The 14,675-nt window shown below is 42.5% G+C and overlaps 1 pseudogene; it reads right to left on the bottom strand.

The window, feature by feature from the left end:
- Positions 1 to 201: 201 nt before the first annotated feature.
- LOC114906430 lies at positions 202 to 1,649 on the bottom strand (annotated as a pseudogene).
- Positions 1,650 to 14,675: the final 13,026 nt, after the last annotated feature.

Here is a 14,675-nt window from a genome sequence, read left to right on the forward strand (position 1 = left end):
TGGTATTTTCTTTCTTGCTTCCTTTCTTGCTTCCTTTTTTTTTTTTTCTCCTGCAAAAAGCTTTACTGTTTCCATTTGGTCCAAGGCTTGGGAGAGAGCTCCAGGGTGGTTAAAAGCTGCCTAGTGGCTGCAGAGCGGGACTTCAGGCAGAAGCCCTGACGCCAGAGGGGCTCCTCAAAGGCCGCTGGGCTCCGGACGCTCCTACTCGTGCTGGAGGGCTAGCCTTTCAACGAGGGACTCGCCCAGCCCCCCCTGGGGACCAGCCGGCCTGTGGAGGTTGGTCAGGTGGGCGGGCATCTTCTGGATGAGTTTCACCTGCTCATCTAGGAGGCGGCTCTCCGGGAAGTCACAGAGGCGGGGGTCTGTGCGGGCAGAGCCCAGGGCGTGCAGGTCCACAAGGGCCTGGTTCAGGTTCTCCTCCGCGAGCACGACGGCTTCCACAGCGTCCTGGGTTTCACCCCACTCATCCTGAGATGCTTCTGCACGTCCTGGAAGAGGGCGCGGCTGCCACGCTGCTTTTGCATTTTCAAGAGGCGCTGGGCGTCCTCACGCTTCCCCTCGGGCACTTCGCGGAAAAAGTGGCCCAGGCCCTCCAGAGCCGCGTTGTGGTGGTGGAAATAGGAGCCCAGAGAGAGGTAGGTGCGGGAGGCCGGCAGATGCATGTTGACCAGGCGGTTGATGGCGGCTTTATGGAGTTAAGCTCAGACTATGGTGTTGGCGGTCCCGGTGGCCGAGGACAGCTGGGCGGCTGGTTCCGAAGGTTGCGAGTGGAACACAGGCTGGAGGTGGTCGGAGGCGGGAGCAAGGGGCGCCCCTGGGTCTGTGCCGTCTACACACCGTTGTAGCAGGAGACGGAGCTGCGGGAGTGCCCAGCACACTGCCTGTTGATATTTTCTAAGCTAAAGAAAATTTTAGATCTTTCACGGTGGTACAAAAAAGAACTTAAATATCATTTTAATGATTTCCCCGTGTGAAGACATTAAGAAAATGTACCAGCCCTGCTTTATCAAACTCTAGGCTTTAGTTACAATTCCATAATTCTTATTTTGTTTGGTTGTTGTTGTTGAAGTGTGCGGTTCTTTACTTAGAAGAACATGGATATTCATTTCAATTTGTAATAAGTTGTGAGCTGAACTCAAATGGTTATAGCTTCCGGAACAGAGAATAAACTGGCTACTACTGTGACCAATTATAATGACACATGCCAGTCTGTTCTCTGCTCCAAGTCTGGTGGTTTCCAGTCAGGAAGGGTGAAGCAGCCGTAGTCTTAGGTGGCCAAGCGAAGAGTGTAGCTCAGCAAGCATTTGTCGTAGGACCCCTGATGAACATGTGACTCTACAGGAATGCCCTTAAACTCCACTCTTCGAGGCAGTTTACTAAGAGGTGCAGTGGAAAGAGCCCTGGAATCCAACTCTGAAAACCTAGGTTCTGAAATATTGTTCTCCCACCTACTTGCTCTAGAACTATGATCAAATCATTTGACTTCTATGAAGCTCATTTCCACATCTGTAAAGAGAGGATAATGATATCCGTTCTACCTATCTAGTGAGGGATATTTGAGTATTATATTAGCTAACATATTCGTTAGCATTTGCCTTGTAACAATCACAAACCTCTGTGGTATATGACAATAAATATTTGTTTTTCATAGATCTACAGGTTTTAGCTAATCTAGGCTGGGCTTCCTGGGCAACTCTGCCGATGTTGGCTGGATTCACATGGCTGGAACGTTGACTGATCCCCCCAGGGCTGGACAAGGGTGATTAACCCAGATATATCCTTCTCATGGAAATGGCAAGAGTGCAAGATTGCAAGAGAACAAGCCCCATTGTGGAAGCACTTTTACAAGCCTGTCCTGTGTCATATCTACCATTGGTCAAAGCAAGCCACATGGCTGAACTGAAAATTAAGGAGTGGGCTTGTATACCTGGCCTTTTGATGGAAAGATGTGTAAAGTCACACAGTAAATGGTATGGATACTGGGAAAGATGAAGAAATTGGGTTAATGCAGTCAAACACAGCTGGTGCTTATAAAGTGCTATGCAAAATATATTGTAATGAAACTTCTGTTAGCCGGAATATGTAAATTAACCATATATGAACTAACTTGTGAGTAACTTTTATGGATAGAAGAGAGTATAAGTCAGTTTATATTCCAAATATTTTCCATTTTAGTGGGTTTATAGGTAGCATTATATATGGTGCTTTTGTCAGTTATTGTGCTTCTCGATTGGTAGTATGGGACACAAGTTTAAATGACTTGGTTGTCTGAGAGAATTTTTTCTTTTCTCCTGGATTGAGATCTTGAAGAAAGCCAGTTGTGTATGTCAGAGTTTCATTTCACAGTTTAAAACTATGTTTCTCTGGCTGATTCCAGGGAAGTAGCAAGATCGATTCAAGAGGAGCATGGAATATCCTGATATGTCAGGAAGTAAGGAAGTGATCAGAAAAATGTTAGGGACATGCCACAAGTACAGAGGAGCCAGCTTGAAGGGGCTTCTGCAGGCTGAATCTTAGACAATTTGAGCACCAAAATAATTAATTACAGTACTGAATTATAAACCAATGGAAAAACAGGTATATACATGGATAAATGGGGGAGAAGGGTGGTGGGCTTTTGCTTACAAGTACAATGCCAAGGGTCAATGTGGAGGGAGTCCTAGAGTTGGAAGATTATCATTTTGCAACCATCATAATAAAGCCTCAGTCAGGCAAGAATCATCAGTGGATACTAAATGTAGGGGAAATTTTGATGGGCAGGATATTTCCATGGTTGTTAAGTGTCTCCCCAGAGATTGCTCATTAGCAGCAAGGGAAGGAAAAAAATAGTAATTATACAATGGAAAAATTGGACAACACCTAGTCCAGGTGACCAAAATTAACATCCCCAGTGAAGGAGAGATGGATATCATGTAGCTCCAGAGGTGATACCCTGAAAAGGATACATGTCACCTATGTAGTATTTTGACTGAGAATGTATAATCTGAATCTAATCCTGAGGAAATATCGGCTGGACACAGAACAAGGAAAAGGAGGTGGGACAGTATTCTTTCAATGTCAGTGTCATAAAAGACAAAGGCTGTGGAAATGTTTGAGATTAAAGGAGTCTGAAAAGACATGACAGCTAAATGGCAACACCTGAGCCTAAACTGAACCGTATACTGCAGGGGAGGTGAAAATACCATAAAGGACATTATTAGGTCAACTGACAAAATCGAAATATGGACAGTAGATTAGGCAAAAACATTGTTCTGACCATGATGAAGTAACAGGGACCAGATGTACCCTCCTACCTTAAACAACTAAAGAACCAGAGAAAATGTACGAAACGATGGTTCGCAGACATTAGACGATAGGCGGCACAGGACAGAGATCCCTAAGAGAAGAGACACAAACAAGGTGAACCCTGTGATTGCCCCTGTTTACTGCCTGGAGCCAGTTTGCAAGCCTCGGTGCAGGGACGGGAAACGCAAACAGAACCCCCAGGTTTCCTGAGTTGCGGAGACATAGTTGAGAATTTGGAGAGGCCACGGTGGCTAGGATTCGCAGGGCAAGGGACCAGAGAGGAGAGCGCTGCCTGGAGACTGAACTCTGGAGGTCTGCAGAGGGGCTCCCTTGAATCGTCAGCTTAGTGCTGATCTGTACATGAGTTTTTTTTTTTTTTTTTGTACATGAGTTTTTAAGGAAACTAGCTGAGGCCAGGGAAGTAATCTCCCAAAAGTATCAAGTGGAAAACTTCTTGGCGATCACACAAGTTTGGGAGTAGTTCATCTTCCCTTTTGCTAGACTGGAGAACCCTTGTACTATGTGGGCATTAGGTAGAGTATTTAGAAAGGTGTTATCTCAATAGTGGGATCGAGCTAGGCCTAGACTAAAGGCTGCTCTGGTCTGATTCAGCGTAACAAAGCTGAAAAGCAAGATTTGAAAGAATCAAATTATTTCCAAGTAACTTAACTGCATCCCAGAGGAAAGCTCAAAATTATTTACCAAGAATTACAGAATATTACAAAAATTACTTCTAAAAAACCCAGCAGCTAACAATGAACCCAATGTCTGGCATCCAATTAGTCTGTAACTGTACTGTGGTTATGGAAGAGACTAGCTCTACTCTTAGGAAGTACACACAGAAATATTTAGGGATCAAGGGCCATGACGTATGAAATTTGCAAAGAGAGAGGGGTGGAGAATAGGTGAATCTGGGTAAAGGATATACAGGGTTCTTTGTACAATGTTTATTTTTATAGCTTGTGAATTTGAAATTATTTCCAAGTAAGTTAATTCAAAAAAGAAATATAAAAACGATGTTTCTTGTACCTTAGAAACCAGCAGAATCTTATTTGGATAATGCTATGGTGGTGCTCAATCTATCCACAAGAATGTGTATAACTTTCAATTATCAACTGCTACAGAGAATTCAAAATAGCATTTAGAGGGGATCCTGCAAAGGCAGCAAATTGGGGGAAAAAAGGAGAGAAATATAACAGATAGCTATTTGTTACCATGATGGGCATTTGGAAATTCTTTAAGTGTTGGCTTTTTCCCCTCATCAGCCAATTCCTATATTCTGCTGAAGTGAGGGATTTTCCAATTTGCTTTTCTCCAACCTGTCCTGACATTGCTATCTGTCGCGTTCTGGATGAATGGAATCTAGAGCCTTTCTGATGTAGGTGCTGAGGCAATCTGACTTACTGCGCAAGGAAGGAACGGCTTCTAGTATGAGGCAACCAGCGACAGGGAGACCAGTTCCTGGTCTCAGTAGAACACAGCAGTTCCAGGTGGAGACAACAGTTTTCTGCAGCGCTTGATGCTACAGTGTTTCCACGTGTTCAGTCAAAGGTGGGGGCATGTGAACATTCTGATGGGAACTGGATTTGTCAGAACAATAGGAAATAGACTTAACCAGAGAATTCTGGTTCCTTCTCTTCCTGGATAACCCTCCTGCAGTGTGGGTCTAATGTTCTGTTGAGGTCTTCGCTGTTCTTATCCTGTGACCAGTTGGAATTATTTTTCTACATCGTGTGATCCTCAGCTGCAAGAAGAAAATCCCTAAGTTTATGCTGCATCAAGGTGATGAATGTAAATTCCCTGATCAGCCTGGGTTTTGTGGCGTCTGTAATATCCTAGCATTGGGGCCTGAGAGAGAGGAGGAAGTGTCACAGGTTTTGAAGCCAATGGAATAGTCCCTATTTCTGATATTTGGGAATAAATTAGACCAAAGGAAATAGGTTATTAGTGGGGTGTGTGTGTGTGTGTGTGTGTGTGTGTGTGTGTATATGTATGTGTGACAGTTCCTGTCTTTAATAGCCCAGGAACTTACCCCTCTAAGATGCCCAGAGAGGTGTTCATTGAACATTTTTCTGTCTCATGGTCTATTGATTTGCTTTAATATGAAACTTCTATTCCCATGTTGGGTCTTTCCTCATCAGAAACATTAAGCAAGCATGAAGTATTAAGTAATTTTATTTTGGGAAACCATGCAATTTAGTCTCATCTGTAGCTAATGAAAATTTATGATTCAGACAATGTCTAAAAGTTCCGAAAACCATACACAAAAATCACTGACTAAGAACAAAATGGTCAGCCTGGCAGATAAAGAGGTTGTTGAACGGCATTTATAAGATTCTATGCTGCGTGAAGCCCAGGGAGATCTCAACTCTGGCTGCACATTAGAATCATTTGGGGAGCTTTAAAAAATTCTATGACCAGGAAGCCAAACACCGGATTGATTAAACCAGAATCTCTGGAGGTGGCTTGGGTATTAGGAGCTTTTAAAGCTCCCCAGTTATATGTGGAACTTAAAAAATAAAACAAAAGAAATTAATGGGGCTTCCCTGGTGGCACAGTGGTTGAGAGTCTGCCTGCCGATGCAGGGGACATGGGTTCGTGCCCCGGTCCTGGAAGATCCCACATGCCGCGGAGCAGCTGGGCCCGTGAGCCATGGCCGCTGAGCCTGAGCGTCCGGAGCCTGTGCTCCGCAACGGGAGAGGCCACAACAGTGATGAGGCCCGTGTACAGCAAAAAAACAAACAAAACAAATTAATGAATATAACAAAACAGAAACAGACTCACAGATGTAGAGAACAAACTTGGTTACCAGTGGGGAGAGGGAAGGCAGGAAGGACAAGATAGGGGGAGGGGATTGAGAGACGCAAGCTACTATGTATAAAATAAGTAAGCTACAAGGATATATTATACAGCACAAGGAATATAGCCAATGTTTTATAATAAGTATAAGTGGAATATAACCTTTAAAAATTGTGAATCACTGTTGTACACCTGAAACTTACATAATATTGTACATCAACTATACCTCAATTAAAAAAAAAAGCTCCCCAGTTCATTCCCACGAGCAGCAACGAGTATTGAGAACCACTGAGCTAGAGTGATATCTGATTTTCACCTTCACCTTGCGGCAGGTATTTCAAAGAAGAAAACCCAGGGGATGATTTTCTGCAAAAAAAAGAAAAAAAAAAAAAAAGGAAAATAATGTTTCTTATCGGGTGTCTTAGCCCGTTCACAGAAATGTAGGCTTTTTATAGTGTGCACCTCAAAACTCCTCTAGTTATTACCGTGTTCCAATGCCGCTTCCACATTTTTATGTATTCTTTTATAGCAGCACCCCACTTCTTGGTACCAATTTCTGTCTTAGTCTGTTCAGGCTGCTGTAACAGAATACCATAGATTGGGTGTGAGAAATAAAATACTGCCTGCCATATCGATAAACAAAGCATGTCACAGTCACCGGGAGGTGAGCTGGTGAGCCCTGAGGGAACTCAGGAAGGAAACAAAGAATACCTGCCATCTAGCAGCCATCAGACTGCAGCCACTCCCCACGGTGAGCCCTGAGGGAACTCAGGATGTGAAAACACAGGATACTGGCCCCAGATAGCTGAGGTGCATATCAAAGGAATGGTTTCAGTGAGCCCAGACTCTTGCATCTTCTCAAACATAGAAAAGTGCTAAATTCCTTAACTTGAGATTTCTAGCTTTCTTTAATTAACAGTAATCTTTTGTTCCTACTACCTGCCCTTTGTTGCAAAACTATTATATATCCTAGCTCCCCCCTCACCTCCTCAGAGCAGTTTTTTCAGGGTTACCTGAGATGCTGCCTCCAGGCTTGAAGTCCTCAGTATGTCCCCCGAATAAAACATAACTCTCAACTTTTAGGTTGTGCATATTTTTTTAGTTGACAGGTGGCTTATAAACAACATAAATTTATTTCTTACAGTTCTGGAGGCTGGGAAGTCCAAGATCAAGGGGCTGGCAGATTTGGTGTCTGGTGAGGGCCTGCTTCTTGATTCATAGATGGCCATCTTTTCACTATATCCTCACGTGGCAGAAGGGGCCAAGGAGCTTTGGGGGTCTCTTTTATAAATGCACTAATCATATCCCAAAGGCCCCACCTCCAAATACCATCTCAGTGGGGATTCAGTTTCAACATGAATTTTGGTGGGGCATAAACGCTCAGTCTATGGCACTGGGGATGAGAGGAGAGAAGCAAAGGAACGTGAGAATCACCTGAAAAGTTTGTTCAAACCATACATACTCCTGACCATCCTAGATTAATTCATTCCCTCCTTTTGGAATCACTGTCAACATTCAATCTTGGAGAAAAGTGTTAAGGATGGTTATATTAGTAGGTTGCTTTTGATAGCAAGTGACAGAAAATGTAACTCAAAATGGCTTAAATAATGAAGGGATTTATAACCCTTGCAAGCAAAAAGTTTACAGACTAGTTTGGCTTTTGGAGAGCCTTGATCCAGTAGCCTAAATACATCAGCAAGGATTTTGTCTCTCCACTCTGCTTTTTGCAGAGTCGTTCAACCTAAAGATGCATCCTGTTGCAGTCTCAAGATGGCTGCAGGCAATCCCTAAGGTTCCTTTTTCTTCCTTCACTTCTAGCAGGAGAAAGAGAACTTGCTGCCTTTCCAGCAGCAGTTCTAATATTCACCCTGATTGGCCTAGAGCATGCCACATGCCTACCTGTGAACGAATCATTGTATAGAGAGATGGAGTGCACTTACTGGCTTAGTTTTGCTCAAATGCTCCACCCCTGAGAAACTGATGGCTGTTGGAAGGGAAAGTTGGGGGGCGGGGATGAGGAATTGATGTTGGCAGTGCAGCCAACTGAGGCCATGGGATGGTCTCAAAGGTTAAGTGTGAATATACTTCAGTAATAAAAAAAAAAAAATGAGACTCATTTCACCCATCCTTACCACCCGTCTTGATAGTTTATAGCAGGAGTTCTCAACCTTACAACTATTGGCATTTGGGGCTAGATTTTGTTCTTGCTATGGGGGCTGTCCCATGCATTGTAGGATGTCTAGCAGCATCCCTGGCTTCTACCCCCGAGATGCCAGTAGTACCCTCCACCATCACCACTCTCCCACAGATGTGGCAACCGAAAATGTTTCCAGACATTGCCAAATGTCCTCTGAGGGACAAAATTTCTCTCTTTCCAAACCACTGTTTTATTTATTTATTTTTTATTGAAGTATAGTTGATTTACAATGTCGTGTTAATTTCTGCTGTACAGCAAAGTGACTCAGTTTTATATATATATATATATATATATATATACACACACACATTCTTTTTTATTTTCTTTTCCATTATGGACATTGAACATAGTTCCCTGTGCTATTCAGTAGGACATTCTTGTCCATCCATTCTATATGTAATAGTTTGCATCTACTAACCCCAAACTCCCAGTCCATCCCTCCCCCACCCCCTTGGCAACTACAGGTCTGTTCTCTATGTCTGTGAGTCTGTTTCTGCCTTGTAGATAGGTTCATTTATGTCATATTTTAGATTCCACATATAAGTGATATCATACGGTATGTGTCTTTCTCTTTGTGACTTACTTCATTTAGTATGATAATCTCTAGACCCATCCATGTTGCTGCAAATGGCAATATTTCATTCTTTTTTATGTCTGAGTAGTATTCCATTGTATATATGCACCACATCTTCTTTATCCATTCATCTGTTGCTGGACATTTAGGTTGTTTCCATGTCTTGGCTATTGTGAATAGTGCTGCTATGAACATAGGGGTGCCTGTATCTTTTAAACCACTGTTTTATGGTTGAACCTCCTAGATAAAAATCTCTATCGCAGAAGCAGAGATCAGTTTCCCTCCGTTTCTCCAAGGTTTAGGAAAATAATTTAAACTATAGCATGAAGAAGTAAGTTAGATGTAAAGCAGAATCCCACCATTACACATGTGCATTAAGTATTAAATTTATTCCTGTATTACTATGTTATTCTTTACTGGAATTCTTTTTAAAAATGTTCTCACATGTTTGAAGCGAAGCCTAGCTGAGATGAAAAGTGTTACTAGATCACTTTTCAGGATTCCTCCTAAGCATCAGTTTGTAAGATTTCTCAGCCTCTTTCAGAGGAGAAGCATTGCACTGAATATTTGTAAATATAAGTATTTGTAAATATTATAAACGTGGATGCTTCATTTTGGGTCACACTTTGAGTAGCAAAAAACTATAATTTGGCGGAATTCATTTGGGGACCTTTGGGCTCTGTTGGGCTCAACTTAGCTCCGTGTGTCTTCTCATTCTGGAACCCAAGCTGAAGAGCAGATACTATCTGGAGCTGTTCTCATGGTGGAAGGCAGAAGGTCAAAAAGGGGGACAAAGCCATATCGAGAACAGCATGAGAGCTTGTATTAGGATGTGGTATAAGTCATAAATGTCCATGTTCCGTTGGCTAAGGCAAGTTACATGACCAAGCCCCAAGTCTGTGGTGTGGGGGCATTCCTACGTGTTAGAAAACACAGGGTGATAAGTGTTGCAGAGCATACACAAGTGGCTCAAAGGAGATAGTTCTACCTGGGAGAGTCAAGGAAGACCTCAGAGAGAATATGATGGTTAAGCCAGATTTTGAAGGATAAGCAGAAGTTCTCAACAAACCAGGAATGGGGACCAAAGTGGGAGAGAGGGCATTCAAGACAAGGGAAGAGCGTAAAGCAGAGAGGTACCTATTCTCCAAAGAAGATCTCTATAATCACATGGAAGGATGCTCAGCATCATTAATCATCGGAGAAATGCAAATCAAAACCACAGTGTGATAGCACTTCACCCCCACTAGGATGTCTCTCATCAAAAAAAAACGGATAGTAATAAGAGCTGGTGAGATCGTGGAGAAATTGGAACCTTCATACACTGTTCTTGGGAATGTAAGATTATATAGCTACTTTGGAAACCAGCCTGCTAGTTCCTCAAAAGGTTAAACATGGAGTTACCGTATGATCCAGCACTTCCACTCCAAGATACAGGCATACCTTATTTTACTGTGCTTTGCTTTATTGCGCTTCACAGGTACTATGTTTTTTACAAATTAAAGTTTGTGGCAACCCTGTGTTGTCAGGTGACGGTTAGCATTTTTTAGCAATAAAGTATTTTTCAATTAAGGTATGTACATTTTTTTAGACATAATGCTATTGTGCATTTAATAGACTACAGTATAGTGTAGACATAACTTTTATACGCACTGGGAAACCAGAAAATTCATGCGACTCGCTTTATTGTGGTATTCAATTTATTGTGGTGGTCTGGAACCCAACCTGCAATATCTCCAAGGTATGCCTGTATATACCCAAGACAACTGAAGACATATTTTCACACAAATATTTGTACATGAATGATTCATAGCTGCATTATTCATAATAGCCAAAAAATAGAAAGAAGCCAAATGTCCACCAACTGATGAATGAATAAATACAATGTGGTATATCCATACAATGGAATATTATTTGTCAATAACAAGAAATAAAGTACTACTACATGCTATATCATTATGCAAATGAAAGATACCAGACACAAAAGGCTAAATACATGATTCCATTTATGTGAAATGTACAGAACAGGCAAATCCATAGAGAAAAAATGTATATTGATGATTGCCTAGGGCTGAGAGGGGATTGGAGAGAAATGGGGAGTGACAGCCAGTGGGTAAGGGGTTTCTCTTGGGGCTGATGAAAATGTTCTAAAATCCATTGTGGCAATGGTTACACAACTTTGTAGATATACCAAAAACCATTGAATTATACACTTTTGTGGGTGAATTGTATGGTACGTGAATTATATCTCAGTAAAACTGTTAGCAAAAAATCTTCCACACGGTAAGGCACAGAGGCACAGGACCATAGTGTAGTCCAAGAGCCTCAGCAGATTAGCATAACTATTGCAGAATGGGAATGGATACATCTAGGAAGGCAGGTAAGGATCAGAGCATAGAGGATCTGAGGGCAGCTTGGAGCAAGAACATTTTAGGAATATTAATTCATATGTGGAGACTGGGTTTGAAGGAAAAGGAAGCAAAGAGGATGGGTAGTTAAGACTACTGCAGTAGATCCAATGTTAGTTCACCAGGGCTGAGTCAAAATGATGGTGGCAGGGATGTAGAAAGGGAAGAGAGAATCCAAGAGATTTTTAAAAATATTTATTTAGGCAGGCTGCGCCAGGTCTTAGTCGCGGCATGTGGACTCTTAGTTGCAGCAGGCATGCGGGATCTAGTTCCCCGACCAGGGATCAAACCCGGGCCCCCTGCATCGGGAGCTCGGAGTCTTACTCACTGGACCACCAGGGAAGTCCCTCCAAAAGATTTTTATGAGGCCAAAATAATAGGATTTTGTGGGCAGGGAAGAAGGAAGGGAAGGATCTTTCTTACACGTTCTTTTGTCCCCAACAACTTAAAATGTCTGATACAAAACAGTGCCCAATAATGTTTAGTGAATTAATGAATGAATGAAGTGGATGGTTACAATTTCAGAGTTTCTGTTACCCGATAGAGAACTTTGGGACACAGCAAGGTATTTTTGGGGGTGAGCTCAGGACTGTAACATTTAGAAAAAGGATACTTTTCGTATGAGGGGAATGGCTATTTCAGGGAGAGAAAGAAAATAATGGTAGATCCAAAGGTACACTTCATCTCTCTCAGTTTTACCTACGGCCAGCCTGCTGTGTGCCTGTGGAATTTTTTTTTAACGAAGAATTATAAAAAGCCAGTAAACTCCACCTAACTCTGGTGCCTTCAGGCTTTTGTACCCATTAGCCAAGTAGACAGAATCTACTCCCACATGTAAGACAGAACACAGCATGCTTTACAATATGTATTGACCAGATAAATATTTTAATGAGGCTCAGTAACTAAGATACAACCACCAGAAACCACTTAGATAATTTTATTCATTTCCTCCTGGTCAGCTATGGCCTGCCTACTCCACTATGATACATCCTTAGATGCTCACACTGGAAGATCTAGCTTTCATATACTATAGCTTTGAGTTAAAAGTTGTGACCTAATTTCCAAGCAGAGCAGAAGAATCCTCTCTGGAGATGGATTACGTACAAGGAGATGAGGTGTTTATGTTTGTAATAACAGCATGCCTCCACAGAAGACTATGCTCTATCTAATGATCAAAGAACAACTTTTATTTGTGGATTTGCAGGGGTAGGGTGGGGAGGATTGCACATTTGCCTTATTCTGAGCCATCGTCAACCTATTGGCTATGACAAGGTGACTTCCTATGGACTTCCTTTCCCTGCTTCAGTAAGAGAAGCTTATGGATGAGTAATGGAAAATTCTGCATTTGCCTAGTATCTGAAGTATTGACAAGGTAGTCCTGTGTCTAAGCTTGTGGGTAGTACTTGAGCTTACTTATGACAAAAGGAAAGAATGCAAGGAGTATCTGGGGGTCTCCCTAGGGACCAGTTGCTAATTAAAGTGATTGAAACCAAGCACGACAGTCAGGGACATTGTAGAAGAGGTGACTTTTGACCAGGTAAGCCTTCTGAAGAAAGATTTCTTCTTTCTTTTTCTATCAAATGGTTTTTAGTTAAAGTACCACCAGCAAACTTGGAATGTGAACCAGGGTGTGGATTTGAGTAGTAGTGAAAAATAATGTTGAGTCTTTTCCAGGGCTAAGGTTCTGGTTCAGGAACTTGTGACCATCTAGAAAGACCTGTCTGTCTCTCAGTGGAATCATCCTGTCCCCTTTGGGAAATGAAACCCCATCTGGAGTGACTCTACCCTCATTTGGGCTATTCATGTCTTTGGAGTTCCTGGGGTGTCCCCTGATGTGGCTCAACCCCTAAGGGTTGCGGTCTGAAGATGTTTTCACATTGAGTGTGCTCCTTGGACACCCCAAAAATTCAGCTGTACCTACTGCTATATACCCATCGTTTCTGAGCTAACACAGGGATCAAATTGGCAAATCAGACTTACAAGAATCACACATCTTACCCAGCATCAAGCTTTACTGATAATTTCAAGGGTACAAGTAATGAGCACAGACAAAGCAATGGGAAGTCAGGGACTACCAGTGCAGCTCTCCTGGCCCTTTCTTGCCACATTAAGACACATACCAGGTCAGATTTAACATATAAGATCTCTAAGCAGTGTCAAAGTCATCACTTACAAGAAAAGAAAGCTACTTTGGTGATGGTATGTCTCCATTTTTCTACTCTGATTGTTACATAACTTACATTTTCCAGGGAGCCATGCCCCATAAATACGTATGTTCCAGGTTTGTTTACCACAAACAATGCCAGACAAACCAAGTACATCCTCCTCAAAATATTCCATAGATAAAGACTGTCCTACTAGTTAATACTATTAGAGTGTTGGCTAGGAGGTCTGTCATTAGCATGTGTACAAGGAGATCTGACTGGCTCAATTTCTTTCCTTCCCAGACAGTAGTCCTTCAATAGAAGGAAAGGCTAGAGTGCACTCTTCTGCTTTCCTTCCCAGATTCCAAGGGACAGGAATGGGATGCAGAGTGTCTTCTGTGTCTGTTTGTAGCTGCCCAGATTGTGGAAGGTCTGGGGCACTGGGGGAAATGCATGTTTTGAAGTTGGCCATATAGACAAATGAAGCTCAAACCTCAGTACTTCCCCTTTCTGGGTTACGTTAAAGAAGTCATTACAGGGCTTCCCTGGTGGCGCAGTGGTTGAGAGTCCGCCTGTCGATGCAGGGGACACGGGTTCGTGCCCCGGTCTGGGAAGATCCCACATGCCGCGGAGCGTGGCCGCTGAGCCGTGGCCGCTGAGCCTGCGCGTCCGGAGCCTGTGCTCCACAACAGGAGAGGCCACAACAGTGAGAGACCCGCGTACCACAAAAAAAAAAAAGAAGTCATTACAGCTCAGTCACTTTATCTGAGGACTGGGAATATTATCTACCTCACTGGTTTGTTGTTATACCTACATGAGTCTTTTTGTGTGAAAATACTTCTTAAACCATAACAAGCTATGTCCGTGTACTGTATTATTGCTGTTATCAGTGAGTGTCTGCAGTCCTTTCTGTTTGGGTGTTCATTTGTGGCCTGTGCCGAGGTTGGTGGCTCTGGACTCTGAGTGCAAAGCCTCTTAGTGGTTAATGCTCTGGGTCGGCATCATGGCGTCCTGGATGAGAGGAATCCTTTGTTTTGAAAACCTAACCTGGACCCTGGATCTACTCTTATAACACCACATTTTTCATTATATTTCTTCTCACAGTGTGCAGTTATATATTTGTATAGAAACAGTAACAGTTAACATCATTGAGCATTTACTACATGCTAAGTACTCTTCTGTGCACTTTAAGTGTAATATCCCATTTAATCCTTCCAACAACCCAATGAGGTCATTATTTTTCCTTTTTAATAATAGACTTTAATGATTAC

Source organism: Monodon monoceros, unplaced genomic scaffold (assembly GCF_005190385.1).
Source record: "Monodon monoceros isolate NGI ecotype Baffin Bay Population unplaced genomic scaffold, NGI_Narwhal_1 Super_Scaffold_22, whole genome shotgun sequence".
Taxonomy (NCBI): Eukaryota; Metazoa; Chordata; class Mammalia; order Artiodactyla; family Monodontidae; genus Monodon; species Monodon monoceros.